The sequence below is a fragment of the Rhinoraja longicauda genome, chromosome 36 (genome assembly GCF_053455715.1).
Source record: "Rhinoraja longicauda isolate Sanriku21f chromosome 36, sRhiLon1.1, whole genome shotgun sequence".
Taxonomy (NCBI): Eukaryota; Metazoa; Chordata; class Chondrichthyes; order Rajiformes; family Arhynchobatidae; genus Rhinoraja; species Rhinoraja longicauda.
Window position 1 is genome coordinate 4,045,002 of NC_135988.1, and position 19,959 is coordinate 4,064,960.

General features: G+C 50.4%; 1 protein-coding gene across 14 annotated transcripts in view; it reads left to right on the plus strand.

Moving 5' to 3' along the window:
* Positions 1 to 2,217: 2,217 nt before the first annotated feature.
* The window catches only part of LOC144610450 (calcium/calmodulin-dependent protein kinase type II subunit beta), a 210,540-nt gene continuing 192,798 nt past the window's right edge, over positions 2,218 to 19,959 (plus strand). For all 14 annotated transcript variants that reach the window (XM_078429161.1, XM_078429164.1, XM_078429167.1 and 11 more), the window contains exon 1: positions 2,218 to 2,280. The gene's annotated coding sequence lies outside the window, so the exon portion shown is untranslated. The remainder of the gene's footprint in view (positions 2,281 to 19,959) is intronic.

Below are 19,959 nucleotides of genomic sequence, written 5' to 3' on the forward strand. Positions count from 1 at the left end.
TAAGTGGGAGTTTTGTGAAAAGATTGAAAAAACACAGTGGTGTTTAAGGAATCGCAATGTTCAGTGAGTTATAGTTTTAGAGATACAGCGTGGAAACAGGCCCTTCGGCCCAGCTAGATTCATACAGCACGCAAACAGGCCCTTCGGCCCAGCTAGATTCATACAGCACACAAACAGGCCCTTCGGCCCAGCTAGATTCATACAGCACGCAAACAGGCCCTTCGGCCTAGCTAGATTCATACAGCACGCAAACAGGCCCTTCGGCCCAGCTAGATTCATACAGCACACAAGCAGGCCCTTCAGCCCAGCTAGATTCATACAGCACGCAAACAGGCCCTTCGGCCCAGCTAGATTCATACAGCACACAAACAGGCCCTTCAGCCCAGCTAGATTCATACAGCACACAAACAGGCCCTTCAGCCCAACTTGTCCAAGGCGAGCAAGATGCACATGTATGCTGGTCCTATTTTCCCGCATTTGACCCCCATCCTTAAGAATGATTGACTGAAAAATACAACGGAAACAGGTCTTTTAGCCCACCGAATCCATGCCAAACGTCGATAGTCTGAAGAAGGGTCTCGACCCGAAACGTCACCCATTCCTTCTCTCCAGAGATGCTGCCTGTCCCGCTGAGCTACTCCAGCATTTTGTGTCTACCTGTTCACACTAGTTCTACGTTGTCCCACTTTTTCATCCACTCCAAATATACCAGGGGCAATTTACAGGGGGACAATTAACGTACAAACCCGCACGTCTTTGGGATGTGGGAGGAAACTGGAGCACTGGAAGGAACCCACGTGGTCACAGGGAGAACACACAAACTCCACAGCACCCTAGGTCAGGGCTGAACCTGGGTCTCTGGTACTCTGCCAGCAGTGTCATTGTGCCGCCTCGACACAGTGTTCAGATCTCAAGAAGATCTCGACCAGAAACGTCACTTATTTCTTTTCTCCAGAGATGCTGCCCGACCCGCTGAGTTACTCCAGCATTTTATGGTGAAGGTTAATCTCACTCAAGGTTAATCCCACTGTTAGATGTTAACTGATTTCTTGGCCAGTGACGAACCTGTGTTTCAGTTTTAGTTTATTGTCACGTGTACCGAGGTGCAGTGAGAAGGTTTGTTGCGTGCTAAACAGTCAGCGGAAAGACAATACATGATTACAGTCGAGCCATTCACAGTGTACAGATACATGATGAGGAAATAACATTTAGTGCAAGGTAAAGCCAGAAAAGTCCGATCAAACATAGTCCAAGAGTGTAAGAAAATAACTGCAGATGCTGGTACAAATCAAAGGTATTTATTCACTAAATGCTGGAGTAACTCAGCAGGTCAGGCAGCATCTCAGGAGAAAAGGAATGGGTGACGTTTCGGGTCAAGACCCTTCTTCAGACTGAAGAAAAGTTAGATAGTCCGAGGATCACCAGTGAGGTAGATAGTAGTTCAGCACTGCTCTCTGGTTGTGGTAGGATGGTTCAGTTGCCTGATAACAGCTGGGAAGAAACTGTCCCTGAATCTGGAGGTTTGCGATTTCTGAATCTCTGGAGAACATGGATAGGTGACGTTTCGTGTCGGGACCCTTCTTCAGGCCCATGCCAAACGTCACCTATCCACGTTCTCCAGAGATGCTGTCTGACCCGTGAGTTACTCCAAAAGTTTGTTTCCATCTTTTGTACCTTTCTAGTGTCAGCTTCGTAAAAAATCGAGTCTTATCTTGGCCTTAAAGGCTCGTTGTCCTGGCAATGGCCCTAGGTCAGAGTTCGGTGGTCGGCCTGGCCTGGCGATGGTGTCGGTGACCTCCACCGCCACTCCGTGCCGCTGCAGGCCACGTCCGATCCGCGCGCTCGTCCCCGGTCTCTGAGGGGCCTCCAGCGGGGCCTGACCCACGCGGTCCTCCCCGGTTGCTGCAGGGCCTTCAGCGGCCCACTCCACTCCACTCCATCCGCACCTCGGCCCTCATCTCCCGCGGCCACCCCTCCCCTCCCGTGTGTTGAGACACTTTCCTGAGCTGACCACGGAACATTGGAGCGTTTCCGAGGGCAGGGGAGGTGAGCCTCGAGCCTGCTCACACGCACCCATCCTCCCTCCTCTGCCTGCTGCTGCCATCTTGCTTGCCCTTCACCCCTCTGTCATCAGTGGGATGGTGTTACCCAGCGGGGCAGGCAGCCGCTGCCTCCTGTAGCTTACCCCTGCTCACCTGTTTGCTCTTGCTCTCTCTGCAGATCACCAGAAGTTGGAACGGGAAGCTCGAATATGTCGACTGTTGAAGCACTCCAATATCGGTAAGTGGCAAGCCAGTGTATCTGTGTGTTCATGGACTTGTGTGTGGGCGCAAAAGTGTATGCGCGTGTGGGTGAGTGTGTGCGCACGTGAGTGAGTACGTGAGTGTGCGCGTGTCTGTATGTGTGTCAGCACATACTTGATTGTGCGTGGGTGTGTAGGCGCGGGTGGGTGTGCACTCGCATGTGAGTGTGTGTGGGGTGTGTGTGAGAGTATGGATTTGTGTGTGCACTTATGTGCAGGCCTGCTTAAGTTTATTTTTATGTGAGTCTTAAACTCCATCCTATCCCCCCTGGTCAAATCCCTCCCCACCTACGTCCAAGACACCTCACACGCTCTCCATCACCTCGATAACTTCCGGTTTCCAGGCCCCCACTCCCTCATCTTTACCATGGATGTCCAGTCACTCTACACTTCCATCCCCCACAAGGATGGTCTCGAAGCCCTCCGTTTCTTCCTCGACCGTAGAACCAGCCAATCCCCATCGACCAACACTCTCCTCCGCCTAGCAGAGCTGGTTCTTACCCTTAACAACTTCTCCTTTGACTCCTCCCACTTCCTCCAAACCAGAGGCGTACCTATGGGCATTCGCATGGGCCCTAGCTACGCCTGCCTCTTTGTCGGGTACGTCGAACACCGGCCCCATCCCCAAACTCTACCTCCGCTACATCGACGACTGCATTGGTGCTACCTCTTGTACCCGTTCAGAACTCACTGACTTCATACACTTCACTTCCAATTTCCATCCTGCCCTTAAATATACCTGGACTATCTCCGACATCTCCCTCCCGTTTCTGGACCTCACCATCTCCATCACAGGAGACAGACTAGTGACTGACATCTACTATGAACCCACTGACTCGCACAGCTATCTGGACTACACTTCCTCCCACCCTGTCTCCTGCAAAAAGTCTATCCCCTACTCCCAATCCCTCCGTCTACGCCATATATGTGCCCGGGATCAGGTGTTTCACACTAGGGCTTCCCTCATTCTTCAGAAAACGGGGCTTCCTCTCTCCCATTATAGATGAGGCTCTTACTAGGGTCTCTTCTACATCCCGCAGCTCCGCTCTTGCTCCCCCTCCCCCCATTTGTAACCATGACAGAATCCCCCTCGTTCTCACCTTCCACCCCATCAGCCAGCGTATCCAACAAATCATCCTCCACTATTGCAATAGTGCCAAGCCATCTAACCGGACAGGAAACTTGCAGGCTGGACATCTCGGGGAGTTGCAGGTTAATAACCAACGTTTCACATGTTGGTCCGCTGACCCTACAAAACGATCCAGGAGGCCTTGAATTACAATGAGGGGGAATATATTGCCTGCGGTTAGAGTCATGGAGTGATGCAGTGTGGAAACAGGCCCTTCACCCCAACTTGCCCACACCGGACAACATGTCCCAGCTGCACCAGTCCCACCTGCCAGCGCCTGGTCCATATCCCTCCAACCCTGTCCTATCCATGTACCTGTCTAACTGCTTCTTAAACCATGGGATAGTCCCAGCCTCAACTACCTTCTTTAACAGCTTGTTCCATACACCCACCACCCTCTGTGTGAAAAAGGTTACCCCTTGGATTCCTATTAAACCATTTCCCCTTCACCTTGAACCTATGTTCTCTGGTCCTCGATTCCCCTATTCTGGGCAAGAGGCTCTGTGCATCTACCCGATCTATTTCTCTTCTTCTGTCGTATGCCTTTTAGACCTGCAGCTCCATTGAGGCGAGCCAGGCCAACGTGTCATCGTCCAGGTCAATCTATTCTTCTCATGATTTTGTATACCTCTATAAGTTCGCCCCTTCTTCTTGCGTTTGAGGCAGCAGTAATTATGTAACGCCCTCGAGGACAGTGCAGTTGAACATGACGTGCTGCGCTGTTTGCTGGTCTGCTCCACACACGCAGGCTGCTGATGGACGCAACCCCCAACGATGCATGTTGGCGTTGAACCGGCCGACCCCTGTGTGGAGCCGGTTCAGGGCGACCCACTCTTTGCGGGACATGTCCGAGCCGGGTGGGGCTGTGGTGTTCGGTGCGAGTGAATTGAGGAGGTGGCGATGTCTGTTCCCAGCTGGTTCTCCATGCTCCTAGTGTGTTGAAACCGGAGCCACAGAGGGTCGCTGCATGACGGGAGAAAGGGTGACGAGACGGCAGGCGTTGAGGTCCCAGTTGCTGTGAATCCTGGGCGAGGTGGTGCAAAGGATGTTTGGCGTCCGATGAGGCCTTGCACACCAGCCTATGAGTGAAGAACTCTCTGCGAAGCTTGGCGGGTGCGATACCTGCGAGCACCGGCAGGAGATCCGTCGGAGTAGGGCGTAGGCAGCCAGTGACGATCCGCATGGTTTCGTTGAGGGTGGCGTCTAGCTTGCTGGTATGAGCGCTGCGGCACCATGCTGAGGCGGCGTACTCAGCGGCGCTGTACACGAGTGCAAGAGCACTGGTGTGGAGAGTAGATGTCCTGGCGCCCCATGACGATCCGGCCAAGCATCACAGGAGGTTGTTCCGTGCCGAGACTTTAGCACGGAGAGCTTCAAGGTGTTGCTTGTAGGTCAGCTGCCGATCTGGTTTCACCCCGAGGTATGTAGGAAATGGGTTGTAGGGTAGGGGTGACCCATTGAGGGTGACGGTTAGCTGGTGTTGAGCTTCCTTGTTGTTCAGGTGAAAGGCCGTTGTGGTGGACCGTTGTGTCCAGGTCTTAAGGTAGCCCGCGACAAGTTCCATATCCGCCGAGAGCACATTCTCAACATTTGACCAGCTCCTGTCCGAGTGCAGTAGGGCCAAGTCATCTGCGTATCCATACTGGCGCAAGGTCGTGCGTGGCAGATCGCTGATATAGAGATTGAAGAGCATGGGGGCCAGTACCGAGCCTTGGGGGACTCCGTTTCTTAGGCGTCGCAGTCGGCTAAATTGTCCGTCGCTGGTCTTGAGTACAAAACAGCGGTTGGCAAGGATGTTGGCAAGGAACCGCACTAAATGACGGTCAGGGATGGTTTGGAGGAGCTTCAAGATCAAGCCCTGGTACCACACAGTATCATAAGGGGCGGTGAGCGACCCCTCACCCTCCTGCGCCCCAAGGAATAGAGACCCAGCCTACTCAACCTCTCCCTGTAGGGCACGCTCTCCAGTCCTGGCAACATCCTCGTCACTCTTTTCTAAACCCTTTCAAGATTCTGCAGAAGGTTCTGCAGAGGGGAGTGAAACCTCCAACATCAGTCGTGAGTGTAACTTTAGCAGCCCAGCTCACACCAGCTATTATTAACGTCCTGCTGTCGAAACGCCTGGTCGTCAAAGGTTTGCGCTGTCGGGTCAGGAACTCTGGCTGAAAAGGACTAGAAGATGGACACAAAATGCTGGAGTAACTCAGTGGGACAGACAGCATCGCTGGATAGAAGGAATGGGTGACGTTTCGAATCAAGACCCTTCAGACTGAAAAAAACCCAGCTTTGGAGTCAACAATCACAGCTGTGTCCACGATTTGGCCACCTTCAAAGGTCTAAGCTTAGTTTAGTTTAGAGATACAGCGTGGAAACAGAACCTTCGGCCCACCGATCCCCGCACACTAACACTACCCTTCACACACTAAGCACAATTGTGCATTTTTTAAAAACATTTCTGCCCATCCAATTAACCTAAAAACCTGCACGTCTTTGGAGTGTGGGAGGAAACCGAAGATCTCGGAGAAAACCCTCGCAGGTCACGGGGAGAACGTACAAACTCCGTACAGACGGCGCCCGTAGTCAGGATCGAACCCGGGTCTCTGTTGCTGTAAGGCAGTAGCTCTACCGCTGTGCCAAAGTTAGGGGTATTGAAAATGGCAACACAAGTAGATAGAGTGGGAAAGAAGATGTATGGTCGGCTTGCCAACATACAGGCACAGTGTGGAAACAGGCCCTTTGGCCCAACGTGCCCATGCCAACCAACATGTCTCATCTACACTAGTCCACATTTGGCTTACAGCCCTCTAAAGCTGTCCTATCCATGTACCTGTCCAATTGTCTCAAATGTTATGGAACATTGAATATATGGAACATTGAATATATGAGTCAGGAGGCCATGAGGCAGATTTAGAGGACTTTAGTTAGACTGCATTAGGAGTATGGTGTACAGTTCTGGTTGCCCCATTACTGGAAGGATGTGAAGGCATTGGACAGGTTGCAGAAGAGGTGACCAAGATGTCAGGATTAGAGTGTAAGAAGGAACTGCAGATGCTGGTTTAACCCGAAGATAGACACAAAAGCTGGAGTAACTCAGCAGGCCGGGCAGCTTCTCTGGAGAGAAGGAATGGGGGGTGTTTCGGGTCGAGACGCTTCCATTCCTTCTCTCCAGAGATGCTGCCTGTCCCGCTGAGTTACTCCAGCTTTTGTGTCTATCTTCGGTTTAAACCAGCATCTGCAGTTCCTTCTTACACATTTTGTCCGCTCCACTGTGAAATCTCCTCAGGGTATGTCTACTTTGAAGAAGTTCTCCTCCCCTTTCCATCGAGAGTTCTGCAGGAAGAAGGGGCTTGACCCAAAACGCCACCCATACCCATCGTGACGCTGTGAGGCAACAACTCTACCGCTGCGCCACCGTGCTGCCCCATCTAGGGTTGAACTGGAAGAAGGACAACAGAATGGTTAGGTGGAGGTAATTGATGGTGCAGGTGACGAATGCTGGAACCCTTTATCTGTTGAGTCAGTTCTGGCATAGAGTTGGATAACGTGTGAGAGGGTAGTTAGACAGGGAATGGCTCAGACTGTGCGACATGCTGGAATCTATTATTAAAGATGTGTTAGCAGAGCCTTGTGAAAACAATAACAGGATCATGCACAGTCAACGTGGATTTATGAAGTCAAATTCCACAGCTCGATTGAAATGTCTGTGTGTGAGGTTGTGACTGCTTGGATGGATGAGGGTGAATCTGTGGGGCATCAGGACTTTCAAAACCCGATGCCAGTCATGGGCGGCACGGTGGCGCAGCGGTAGAGTTGCTGCCTTACAGTGCCACAGACCCGGGTTTGATCCCGACTGCGGGTGCTGCCTGTACAGAGTTTGTACGTTCCCCCCGTGACCTGCGTGGGTTTTCTCCAGGTGCTCCGGTTTCCTCGCACACTCCAAAGGCGTTGAGGTTTGTAGGTTAATGGGCTTGGTATAATTGTAAATTGTCCCTAGTGTGCGTGGAATAGTGTTAGTGTGCGGGGATCGGTGGTCGGTGCGGACTCGGTGGGCCGAAGGGCCTGTTTCCGCGCTGTATCTCTAAACCAAACTGATGTGCCACAGAAGATGATGATACTTTATTGTCACATGTACCTATGAACCTAGGTGCAGTGACAATCTTTGTTTTGCAGACAATCGAGTAACACCGACCGCACTAGTCATAAGCACAATTATGGTTAAGTACAAACGTGCAACGAGTGGAGTGTAATAGTAGACTTCAGCGAGCCAGTACACAAAGAAAGAGTCGCCACTGTTCTGGCGCCAACAACGTTTTAAAGTTCTTATGAGTGCGGTCTTATCTTGGTCTTAAAGGCCCAATGTCATGGCGACAGTAATCCTCTCCTCTGCACGCCGCCATCTTGAAAATGGCCCTTTGTCCAGTGTCCACGGTTGGAAGATGAAGGTGGGCTCAAGGACAGCCCTTTAATTGTAATATTAATTGTATAGTTTCCCCTTACATTCCACCTCCCAAAGTGTAACACCTCACACTTGCTCGGATTAAACTCCATCTGCCATCTCACCGCCCATTCTTGTAGCTGATCGATATCCCGCCGTGTTCTATGACAGCCTTCCTCACAGTCCGTCACCCCAGCAATCTTAGTGTCATCACTAACCAACCCGGCTACATTTACGTCCAAGTCATTTATATATGTATATCACAATCAGCAGTAGTCCCAGCACATATCCCCACAGAAGATAGACACAGAATGCTGGTATCACAAAAAGCTGGAGTAACTCAGCGGGTCAGGCAACATCTCAGGAGAGAAGGAATGGGAGGGGGGGGGGGGGGGTGGTGGGGTGGGGGTGGGGGAGGGGGGGGGGGGGTGGCAGGGACTCTAGTTTTCTCCCACATCCCTAGACTTCACGTTTCATTCATCTGCTCTCCTTGTCTGAGGCCTTTCAGTCTCCTTTTCATCCCTAGTCTTTGTCTACGCATCTGCCAATCAACCCCCCCTACCCTCACCAGTATCCTCCTATCACTCTCCAGGGTTTGACCCTTCCCCTCCTCTTTCTTCTAGCTTTCTCACCCCCCTGCTACAATCAGTCTGAAGAAGGGTCCCGACCCAAACCGTCAACAATTCATGTCCTCCAGAGATGCTGCCAGACCTGTTGCCGGACCCACTGAGTCATTCCAGCACTTCTGTGCTTTTTTTTAATAAACCAGTGCCTGCAGTTCCTAGTTTGGTTTAGTTTAGTTTAGTTTAGGGAAACAGCAGCATCACATGCCCTTCGGCCTATCGACCACCGATCACTCGTTCACACTAGTTCTATGTTATCCCACTTTCTCATCCACTCTATACAAAACTAGGGGTAATGTACAGAGAGCTGATTAACCTCCTACTGTGTCTCCCTTGCCTTATTGATAGGTAGCTGCAAAGTATCCCCAGTGTTGGTGAAAGAATCAGAGTTAAGTTAATGGACACCTGAGTGCAAATTGTGAAGTGAGTGGGGAATGGAAATGATGAAATCCTCGGAGGGCTAGAATAGACTCATCAGACCAAATGGCCTCCTTCGGTGTTGTAAAATGTCCGATGGTGGCACAGTGACGCAGCGGTAGAGTTGCTGCCTCACAGCGCCAAAGACCCGGGTTCGATCCTGACTACGGGTGCTGTCTGTACGGAGTTTGCACGTTATCCCCGAGCGTTTTTTCCCCTGGATCTCCAGTTTCCTCTCACATTCCAAAGACGTACGGGTTTGTAGGTAAATTGGCTTTGGTAAAATTGTAAATTGTCCCTAGTGCGTGTAGGATAGTGTTGGTGTGTGGGGATCACTGGTCAGCGTGAACTCATTGGGCTGGAGGTCCTGTTCTCACGCTGTATCTCCAAACTAAACTAAACTAAAACAATATAAGTGAGGTTAACCAGATGTTCTTTTTTTCTAAATGTACTTTTATAGACAATAGGTGCAGGAGTAGGCTATTCGGCCCTTTGAGCCAGCACCACCATTCAATGTGATCATGGCTGATCATTCTCAATCAGTACCCCGTTCCTGCCTTCTCCCCATATCCCCTGACTCCGCTATCCTTCAGAGCTCTATCTAGTTCTCTCTTGAATGCATTCAGAGACTTGGCCTCCACTGCCTTCTGAGGCAGTGAATTCCACAGATTTACAACTCTGACCGAAAAAGTTTTTCCTCATCTCCGTTCTAAATGGCCTACCCCTTATTCTTAAACTGTGGCCCCTGGTTCTGGACTCCCCCAACATTGGGAACATGTTTCCTGCCTCCAACGTGTCCAACCCCTTAATAATCTTATATGTTTCGATAAGATTCCCTCTCATCCTTCTAAATTCCAGTGTATACAAGCGTAGCCGTTCCAGTCTTTCAACATACGACAGTCCCACCATTCCGGGAATTAACCTAGTAAACCTACGCTGCACGCCCTCAATAGCAAGAATATCCTTCCTCAAATTTGGAGACTAAAACTGCACACAGTACTCCAGGTGCGGTCTCACTAGGGCCCTGTACAACTGCAGAAGGACCTCTTTGCTCCTATACTCAACTCCTCTTGTTATGAAGGCCAACATTCCATTGGCTTTCTTCACTGCCTGCTGTACCTGCACGCTTCCTTTCAGTGACTGATGCACTAGGACACCCAGATCTTGTTGTACGACTCTTGGTGGGAGAGCGGTTTAGTTGGGAGTCCAGGCTGCTTCGCACGAGATGCAACACCTGTCCCTTTACCTCCCCCCTCAACTCCATCAAAGGACCCAAACATTCTTTCCAGGTGAGACAGAGGTTCACCTGCACCTCCTCCAACCTCATCTATTGCATCCGCTGCTCTAGATGTCAACTCATCTATATCGGCGAAACCAAGCGCAGGCTCGGCGATCGCTTCGCTGAACACCTGCGCTCGGTCCGCATTAACACCACTGATCTCCCGGTGGCCCAGCACTTCAACTCCCCCTCCCATTCCCAGTCTGACCTCTCTGTCATGGGCCTCCTCCAGTGCCATAGTGAGGCCCGCCGGAAATTGGAGGAGCAGCACCTCATATTTCGCCTGGGCAGTTTGCGGCCCGGTGGTATGAACGTTGACTTCTCCAACTTCAGATAGCTCCTCTGTCCCTCCCTTCCCCTCCTCCTTCCCAGATCTCCCTCTATCTTCCTGTCTCCACCTATATCCTTCCTTTGTCCCACCCCCGACATCAGTCTGAAGAAGGGTCTCGACCCGAAACGTCACCCATTCCTTCTCTCCCGAGATGCTGCCTGACCTGCTGAGTTACTCCAGCATTTTGTGAATAAATCGATTTGTACCAGCATCTGCAGTTATTTTCTTATACTGCTTCCCATCGGTTTGAGTTTAGTTTATTGTCACGTGTGCTGAGGTACAGTGAAGTGCTTTTGTTGCGTGGTAAGCGGTATCTCCCAGCTGGAGTTTCCCAGGCGGACTGTGCCTGTTGACCAACCTGCTGATTTACAACCTGCAGGGGGATGGGTGAAGTGGCTCTTGTGATGTTAGCGGGCGGACTCTTTAAGTGTTGCTCTCTTATTTAATTTGTGCTCTTAAATCACTTGAAATAAACGCATTAAGGTCTGCCGAGAGCAAAAATCCCATGTCACATTAAATGTTGGTCTTTGGAATATAGGCAATAGACAATAGGTGCAGGAGTAGGCCATTCGGCCCTTTGAGCCAGCACCATCATTCAATGTTATCATGGCTGATCATTCTCAATCAGTACCCCGTTCCTGCCTTCTCCCCATACCCCCTGACTCTGCTATCTTTAAGAGCTCTATCAGCTAGAATAGTTTTGCCAGGGTTAACTAGCTACACTGGTTAACCCTTTAGTTTCGTTTCGTTTAGAGAAACAGTGCGGAAATAGGCCCTTCGGCCCACTGAGTCCGCGCCGACCAGCGATCCCCGCACACTAACGCTATCCCACACACACTAGGGACAATTTACAATTTTACCAAGCCAATTGACCTACAATCATGTACGTCTTTGGAGTGTGAGGAAACCAGAGCACCTGAAGAAAACCCCCGCAGGTCACAGGGAGAACGTACAAATGTACAAACTCCTCTTACCTCCTGGATTCTCCCAGTGGATCAGTTACAGGAACTCCCGGACTTACTTAATAGTGTAAGTCTGAAGAAGGGTCTCGACCCGAAACGTCACCCATTCCTTCTCCCCTGAGATGCTGCCTGTCCCGCTAGTTACTCCAGCATTTTGTGAATAAATGACTTAATAGGTGACTTACATAAACCCACACTTACATAAGCAATTCTTTAAGGCCACTGATTCCCCCCTAGTCTTCATGTTGGAGATCCCCCCTGGTTCTCACCTCGGAGCTCCCCCGTGGTCTCCACATCGGGGCTCCCCCCCCTGCCTCCTGTCTCCATGTCGGAGCTCCCTTCTAGTCTCCATGTTGGAGCTGCCCCCTGGTTCCCACCTCGGAGCTCCCCCGTGGGCTCCACATCGGAGCTCCCCCCCCCCCATGTCTCCGTGGCGGAGCTCCCCCTGGTCTCTATGCCAGAGCCCCCACATGGTTCCCACCTTGGAGCTCCCCCGTGGTCTCCACATCAGGGCTTCCCCCTTGTCTCCGTGTCGGAGCTCCCCCGTGGTCTCCATGCCGGTGGTCTCTGCGTCGGAGCCTTAGGGAGGGGCAGAGAGTTTGGTTCGTGGCCAATAGTCTGTTGTACAGCAACATAAAGTTGACACAAAATGCTGGAGTAACTCAGCGGGACAGGCAGCAGCTCTGGAGAACATGATGGATGACGTTTCTTCAGTTTGATAGTAGCAGGATGGGGAGTGGGGATAAAAAGCTGGAAGAGAGCAATGGAAAATAAACATTGTCTATTTAAACTAAAGAGGAAACAGAAACTTCAGCAACCTCTCCCTTACCTATATCTTCCCCCTCCCTAACTCTCAGTCTGATGAAGGGTCACGACCCAAAACATCACCCATTCCTTCTCTCCAGAGATGCTGCCTGCCCCGTTGAGTTACTCCAGCATTTTGTGTCAACCTTCTGACACAAGGTGGGTAACGTCTCCAGAAAACACAATGAATGGAGAATAGCTTTGTTTAAATTGCATTAAAATTGCATTAAATAGTCACTTCCAGCAAAGTGGTCCACAAGCTCGAAGCTAGACCCGAAACATCATCTATCCACGTTCTCCAGAGATGCTGCCTGACCCACTGAGTTACTCCAGCGCTTTGTGTCTTTCTTTGATACAACCTTCCACACTCCAAAGACGTACAGGTTTGTTGGTTAATTGGCTTTGGCAAAATTGTAAATTGTCACCAGTGTGTGGGATAGTGCTAGTGTATGGGGGATTGCTGGTTGATGTGGACTCGGTGGGCCACAGGGCCTGTTTCCACGCTGTATCCCTAAAGTCTAAAGTCTAAATGTTTGTGCTGGACATGATGCCAAGTTAGAATAGGAGAACATGGAGGGTGACATCTCAGGTCGGGACCCTTCTTCAGACATTTTCATTGCCTCTGGAACATCAGTGTTAAACTCCGAAGGGAAAATGAGAGAGAGAAGCAGAATGGCTGATACACACCAGGATCACTGTGTTTAATTTGTGTTTTTTGTAATTAGGGTTGAATCCCCTGCGGTGGAAGATGGTGGGAAACGAGTGGTGATGCTTGTGGAGTAGCTCATTATAAGTGCGAAAGGTTCCTGATGTTTGGAACACATAATAACACCGAAGAAACAGCATTTAAATAGCCCACAGTCAAAGCTTCTGCCGCGCACTCATGTTTCTGACAGCACCTCGCCCACACAGAGCTCAGAGAAACAAAACACAAAGCCCATGAGCCTCGTCCTTGCAGAGTGCCCCACTAATTTCACTCTGGTGTTTGATAAGTAAATTGCCAGATCTATCAGTGGAATCTGATGGGTGAAACCATCTGGCCTCAATCAAGACGGGATTGTGGAGGTACCACATGAAAAAGATGAGGAAGATAATTCTTACTGTTTCGTTCCTGTTCATTGTGTGCACATTATCTATCGCTATTATTTGGGGTTAGATAAAAGCCAGCTGGTGATATTTTGTTGAGGAAAAGTTGTCACAATAGTGTTTTATTCTTTTCAAAAATTAATTGGAGAGTGACAGGCTGCTCTGAATGGTGACAGGCTGATATGAGAGGTTTTCCAGATTTGGCGTTTAGTTTAGCGATACAGCGTGGAATCACCGAGTCCACGCCGACCAGCTATCACCCCGTACACTAGTCCCATCCAACCCGCTAGGGGGCAATTTACAGAAGCCAATTAACCGACAAACCCCGCACGATGTGGGAGGAAACCGGAGCACATCACGGGGAGAACGTACAAACTCCGTACAAACAGCACCCACAGTCAGGGTCGAACCCGGGCCTCTGGCGCTGTGAGGCAGCAACTCTACTGTTGCTGGGAGTCACCAGGGTAAGACAACATGGGTCTAACTGCTTGGTATCAGATGGGCAACTCCATAGGACATTAGTCACGTCATTCGTCCTGGGAAAAGCAAAAGCAGGGGTGTGTTGTGGCACCTTTTCAGGATTTTCTTAAAGTGGGGAGCATGTGGCATGGATAAGTTATGGATGAAGTCACGCAATCTGCAAATAGGCCCTTTGGCCCAAATTGCCCGCGCCGACCAACATGTCCCATCTACACTAGTCCCACCTGCCTGCGTTTGGCCCATATCCCTCTAAACCTGTCCATGAGCCTGTCCAGATGTTTCTTAAACGTTACGATATGTACCTACCTCAACTACCTTCTCCAGCTGCTTGTTCCATAGATCCACCACCCCTTTGTGTAAAAGGGTCGCCCCTCAGGTTCCTTTTAATTCTATCCCCCTCACCTTAAACTTCTGTCCTCTGGTTCTTGATTACCCTACTCTGAGGAAGAGACTTTGCAATTACCCTGCTGAATTTACCTTAGTCATCAACGTTTTCATTGCTTCTGGAAGTATTGGAGCAGATGCAGCTCTACAGAACTTTGGTGAGGCCGCATTTGGACTATTGCGTACAGTTCTGGTCGCCCCATTACAGGAAGGATGTGGGAGCTTTGGAGAGGGTCACCAGAATGCTGCCTGGATTACAGGGTTTCAGCAACAGGGAGAAGTCGATGTGTAGGAAGGAACTGCAGGTGCTGGTTTAAACTGAAGATAGGCACCAAAAGCTGGAGTAACTCAGCGGGACAGGCAGCATCACTGGAGAGAAGAAATAGGTGACGTCTCGGGTCGAGACCCTTCGTCAGACTTGCATTGTTCGTCAGACCTCTGGAACGTCATAGGTTGAGGAGAGACATGATAGAAGTATATAAAACTAGACCAAGGGGACCTGTTGGGCCAAACCTCTCCTCCCCCCTCCCCCTCCCCCCCACTATTCCCCTCCATCCCCTCCCTCCCCCTCCCCTCCATCCCCCTCAATCCCCTTATCCTCCCTCCCTTCACCCCCTCCCTACACCCCCCTCCCCTTCCCCTCAAGCCCCACTCCATCCTCCTCAACTCCCTTATCCTCCCTCCTCCCTCCTCCACCCCCCTCCACCCCCCTCCCTCCCTAGGAAATAGATTAAAAATGTGAACAACTTTAAAAATATAACACCGATTTCAATAAAACTACTTGCATTACCACTAAAGCAATAACGGTGAGTAAGGTGGGCCTAAAATTGTCGCGCTATCATGTACCGTTTTGGCTGTAGTTTGATCACAAATAAACAAACAAACGAGAGTTTTAGTATAGAGATTATGAGAGGCATAGAAAAGGTAGTGAGTCAGAACCTTTCCCCAGGGTGGAGATGCCCAACTCCAAAGACGTACAGGTATGTAGGTTAATTGACTGGGTAAAATGTAAAATGTAAAAATTGTCCCTAGTGTGTGTAGAATAGTGTTAATGTGCGGGGATCGCTGGGCGGCGCGGACTTGGTGGGCCAAAGGGGGCTGTTTCCGCGCTGTATCTCTAAATCTAAATCTAAATCTAGAAGGAGAGCAGGAAGGTCGGAGGGGAAACGTTTACAGGAGATGTGCGGGGCAGATTTTTTACACAGTTTAGAGAGAGTTTAGAGATACAGCGCGGAAACAAGCCCTTTCGGCCCACCGGGTCCGCGCCGACCAGCGATCCCCGCACATTAACACTATCCTACATCCACTAGGAACAATTTTTACATTGCCCAAGCCAATTAACCTACACACCTGTACGTCTTTGGAGTGTGGGAGGAAACCGAAGGTCTCGGAGAAAACCCACGCAGGTCACAAAGTGAACGTACAAACTCCGTACAGACGGCGCCCGTAGTCGGGATCGAACCCGGGTCTCCGGCGCTGCATTCACTGTAAGGCAGCAAGTCTACCGCTTCGCCACCGTGCTAGAGAGTGACGGGGTCTGGGACGTGCTGGTAGGGGTGGTGGTGAAGGCAGACACGAGAGTGCCGTTTAAGAGGGTTGTGGCTAGGCACATGGAAGTGCAGGGATCAGGAGTCAAGGGTTGTATTGTCATATGTCCCAGATATCGTGAGCTCCACCTTTCCTTGATCATCGTTACTTTTTTGCACAGCTTTCATTCAATTGTTCTATGTCTCTCTACATCACCTACTATATCCATCGCTTCCCTCGCCCCTGACTCTCAGTCTGAAGAAGAGTCTCGACCCGAAACGTCACGACCCAAAACGTCACCTATCCATGTTCTCTAGAGATGCTGCCTGACCCGCTGAGTTACTCCAGAACTCTGTGTCTATTGCTGGAGTGCCTTCAAGGTGGGCTGCAGGAGGGGCCGCCGGGACACAGAGGCGGCCGGGAGAGGTGAAGGACGTTGGGTCACGGGCCTGCAGCAGCCTGGACTTACCTGGGCTTACATGGTCTTACCTGGATCGGAGGCATCCAGAACCTCCATGACGTGCTGGAGGAAATCAGCTGTGTAGAGAAATGGACAGGCGACGTTTCATGTAGGGACTGTTCTCCAGACCCGAAGCCTCGCCTGTCCATTCCCTCTACAGGTGTTGCCTGACCCGCTGAGTTCCTTCTCTTCCGAGCTGCTGCCTGACCCGCTGAGTTCCTCCAGCCAGTTTCTTGCTCAAGTTGCTAGCCTAGCCGTCTCTGGTGCCTCCTTAAAGGCATTGCTTCTCAGTTCCAAAATGACATCACCTCTGGCCACGTTTTGGATATCTAGCATAATTCTGAGGAAGTAGGTATCAGTTACTGGCAAAACACTGTTGGAAAGAGAAACAGAACATTCTGGAAACAGGCCAGGCAGCATCCGCGCTGAGAATAAAAGAACTAATGTCTTAGGTCAAGGACCTTTCTTCAGGACTGGAAAAGTGATGAGCAATGGATGTTGTCAAGCTGGAAAGCGTGCAGAGAAGATTTACAAGGATGTTTAGGAAAAAAACTGCAGGTGCTGGTTTAAATCGAAGGTAGACACAAAATGGTGGAGTAACTCAGTGGGTCAGGCAGCATCTCTGGAGAGAAGGAATTGGTGACGTTTCAGTCTGAAGAAGGGTCTCGACCCAAAACGTCACCCATTCCTTCTCTTCCGAGCTGCTGCCTGACCCGCTGAGTTACTCCACCATTTTATGTCTACGTTTTACAAGGATGTTGCCAAGACTCGAGGGCCTGAGCTCTGGGGAGAGGTTGAGCAGGCTAGGCCTTCATTCCTTGGAGCGCAGGGAGCTGAGGGTACTTTGTGCTGCCCTAATGTGGGAGTCTTATTAAATTCTGCTACCCACCCCTGGAATATCTTTTACAAGACGTTGGTGAGGTCACATTTGGACGATCAGAAACATAGAAAATAGGTGCAGGAGGTCATTCGGCCCTTCGAGCCAGCACCGCCATTTATTGTGATCATGGCTGATCATCCACAATCAATGACCCGTGCCTGCCTTCTCCCCACATCCCTTGATTCCACTAGCCCCTAGAACTCTCTCTTAAATTCATCCAGTGATTTGGCCTCCACTGCCCTCTGTGGCAGAGAATTCCACAAATTTACAACTCTCTGGGTGAAAAAGTTCCTTCTCACCTCAGTTTTAAATGGCCTCCCCTTTATTCTAAGACTGTGGCCCCTGGTTCTGGACTCGCCACAACACTCCCTACAATTCACTGCAAAGGTCCTGCCCTGGTTTGACCTCCCAGTCAGTATAGATGGCACGGGATCGCACTACCAGCCACATCTTCCCATCTCCACTCCTTTCTGCTTTCCGCAGAGACCGTTCCCTCCACAACTCTCTGGTCAACTCATCCCTACCCAAACCACCCCCTCCCCAGGTGCTTTCCCCTGCAACCGCAGGAGATGCAACACCTGTCTCTTTACCTCCCCCCTTGACTCCATCCAAGGACCCAAACAGTCTTTTCAGGTGAGGCAGAGGTTCACCTGCACCTCCACCCACCTCATCTACTGTATCCGCTGTTCCAGATGTCGACTCCCGTATATCAGCGAGACCAAGCGCAGGCTCAAAGATCATTTCGTTGATTGCCTCCGCTCAGTCCGCCTTAACGAAGCTGATCTCCCAGTTGCTCCGCACTTTAACTCCCCCTCCCAGTCTGACCTTTCTGTCCTGGGCCACCTCCATCGTCAGAGTGAGGCCCAGCACAAATTGGAGGAACAGCACCTCATATTTCGCATGGGTAGCTTCCACGCCAGCGGTATGAATATTGACTTTTCTAACTTCAAATAGCCCTTGCTTTCCCTCTCTCTCCAACCCCTCCCCCTTCTCAGTTCTCCCACCAGCCTTACTATCTCCGACTACATTCTATCTCTGTTCCACCCATTCGCCTGACATCAGTCTGAAGAAGGGTCTCGACCCGAAACGTCACCCATTCCTTCTCTCCAGAGATGCTGCCCGGCCCGCTGAGTTACTCCAGCATCTTGTGTCTACCTTGGCACGTCACAGAGACTGCAGATGCTGGATTCTTCAGCAAAAGAAAAGAGTGCTGGAGGAACACAGTGGGTCAGGCAGCGGGAAGTGGATGGATGACATTTTGGGTCTGAAGAAGGGTGCCGACACGAAACATTGTCTGCCCATTCCCCTCCACAGATGCTGCCTGACCCGCTGAGTTCCTCCAACACTTTGCTTTTTGATAGATTGTAGAGACGCATTCCTTGTTAAAAACGGGGATGTAATGCTGAGACTCTATAAGGCACTGGTCAGACTGCATTTGGAGTATTGTGAGCAGTTTTGGGCCCCATATCTGAGGAAGGATGTGCTGGCACTGGAGAGGGTCCAGAGGACGTTCAAGAGAATGATTCCAGGAATGATTGGGTTAACATATGATGAGCGTTTGACAGCACTGGGCCTGTGCTCGCTGGAGTTTAGAAGAATGAGGGGGGACCTCATTGAAACTTACCGAATAGTGAAAGACCTCGAAAGGTGGATGTGGAGAGAATGTTTCCACTAGTGGGAGAGTCTCGGACCAGAGGCCATAGGCTCACAATAAATGGACGTACCTTTAGAAAGAAGACGAGGAATTTCTGTAGTCAGAGGGTGAAAATCATTGCCGCAGACAGCTATGGAGGCTGTCAATGAATATTTTTAAGGCAGAGATTGACGGATTCTTGATTAGTACGGGTGTCAGGGGTTATGGGGAGAAGGCAGGAGAATGGGATTGAGAGGGAGAGATAGATCAGCCATGATTGAGTGGCAGAGTAGACTTGATGGGCCGAATGGTTTAATTCTGTTTCTAGAACTTATGAATATGATAAATAGCAGTCCTTTTCAACTGAGCAGCACCTGTTTACACTTTATGGAGTGCAGGACAAATCAATTACACAATTGATCCAACACGACGTGTCCTTGTGATGACTCAGCTCAGCTGGTAAATAGCTGCTCTGTTTCACAAGGTGCTGAATGTCAACTTTAGCTGCCAGGCAGCAGTTGGGGAGATTGTTTTTTTAATAAAAATTAAATTTATTCAGTTGTTTACAATAGTATTTACACATCAAACTATAACAAAACACCCACCACCATCATACAAAATTGGCAAATATTCCACACTACTAAACATCAAATTACTACATTACAATCCTGATCCAGGATATATTCGCCTTGTAGCCTCCATCTCCCTCCCTCTCTCTGCCCATCGCTGCCTCTCTTCCCTGCCCGCTCTCCCTCACTACATTCCCAGGTGGTCAGTAGCACCTCTTGTGGAAGTGTAGATGGGCCAGGCTAGTGTAGATGGGGCATGTTGGTCGGTGTGGGCAAGTTGGGTCGAAGGGCCTGTTTCCTCACTGTATCACTCTATGACTAAGTGCGCGCAATCTCTCAGCTCAGTTTAGAGATACAGCGCAGAAACAGGCCCTTTCGGCCCACCGGATCCACGCCGACCAGCGATTCCCGCTCATTAATACTATCCTATAGGATATACCCACTAGGGCCAATTTTTAAAATTAACCTACAAACCTGTACGTCTGGAGTGTGGGAGGAAACCGAAGATTTTGGAAAAAACCCACGCAGGTCACGAGGAGAACGTACAAACTCCGTACAGACAGCACCCGTAGTCAGGATCGAACCTGGGTCTCCGACGCTGTGAGGCGGCAACTCTACTGCTGCGCCACCGTGCTGCCTCAGTGGACGGGTCAGTCCT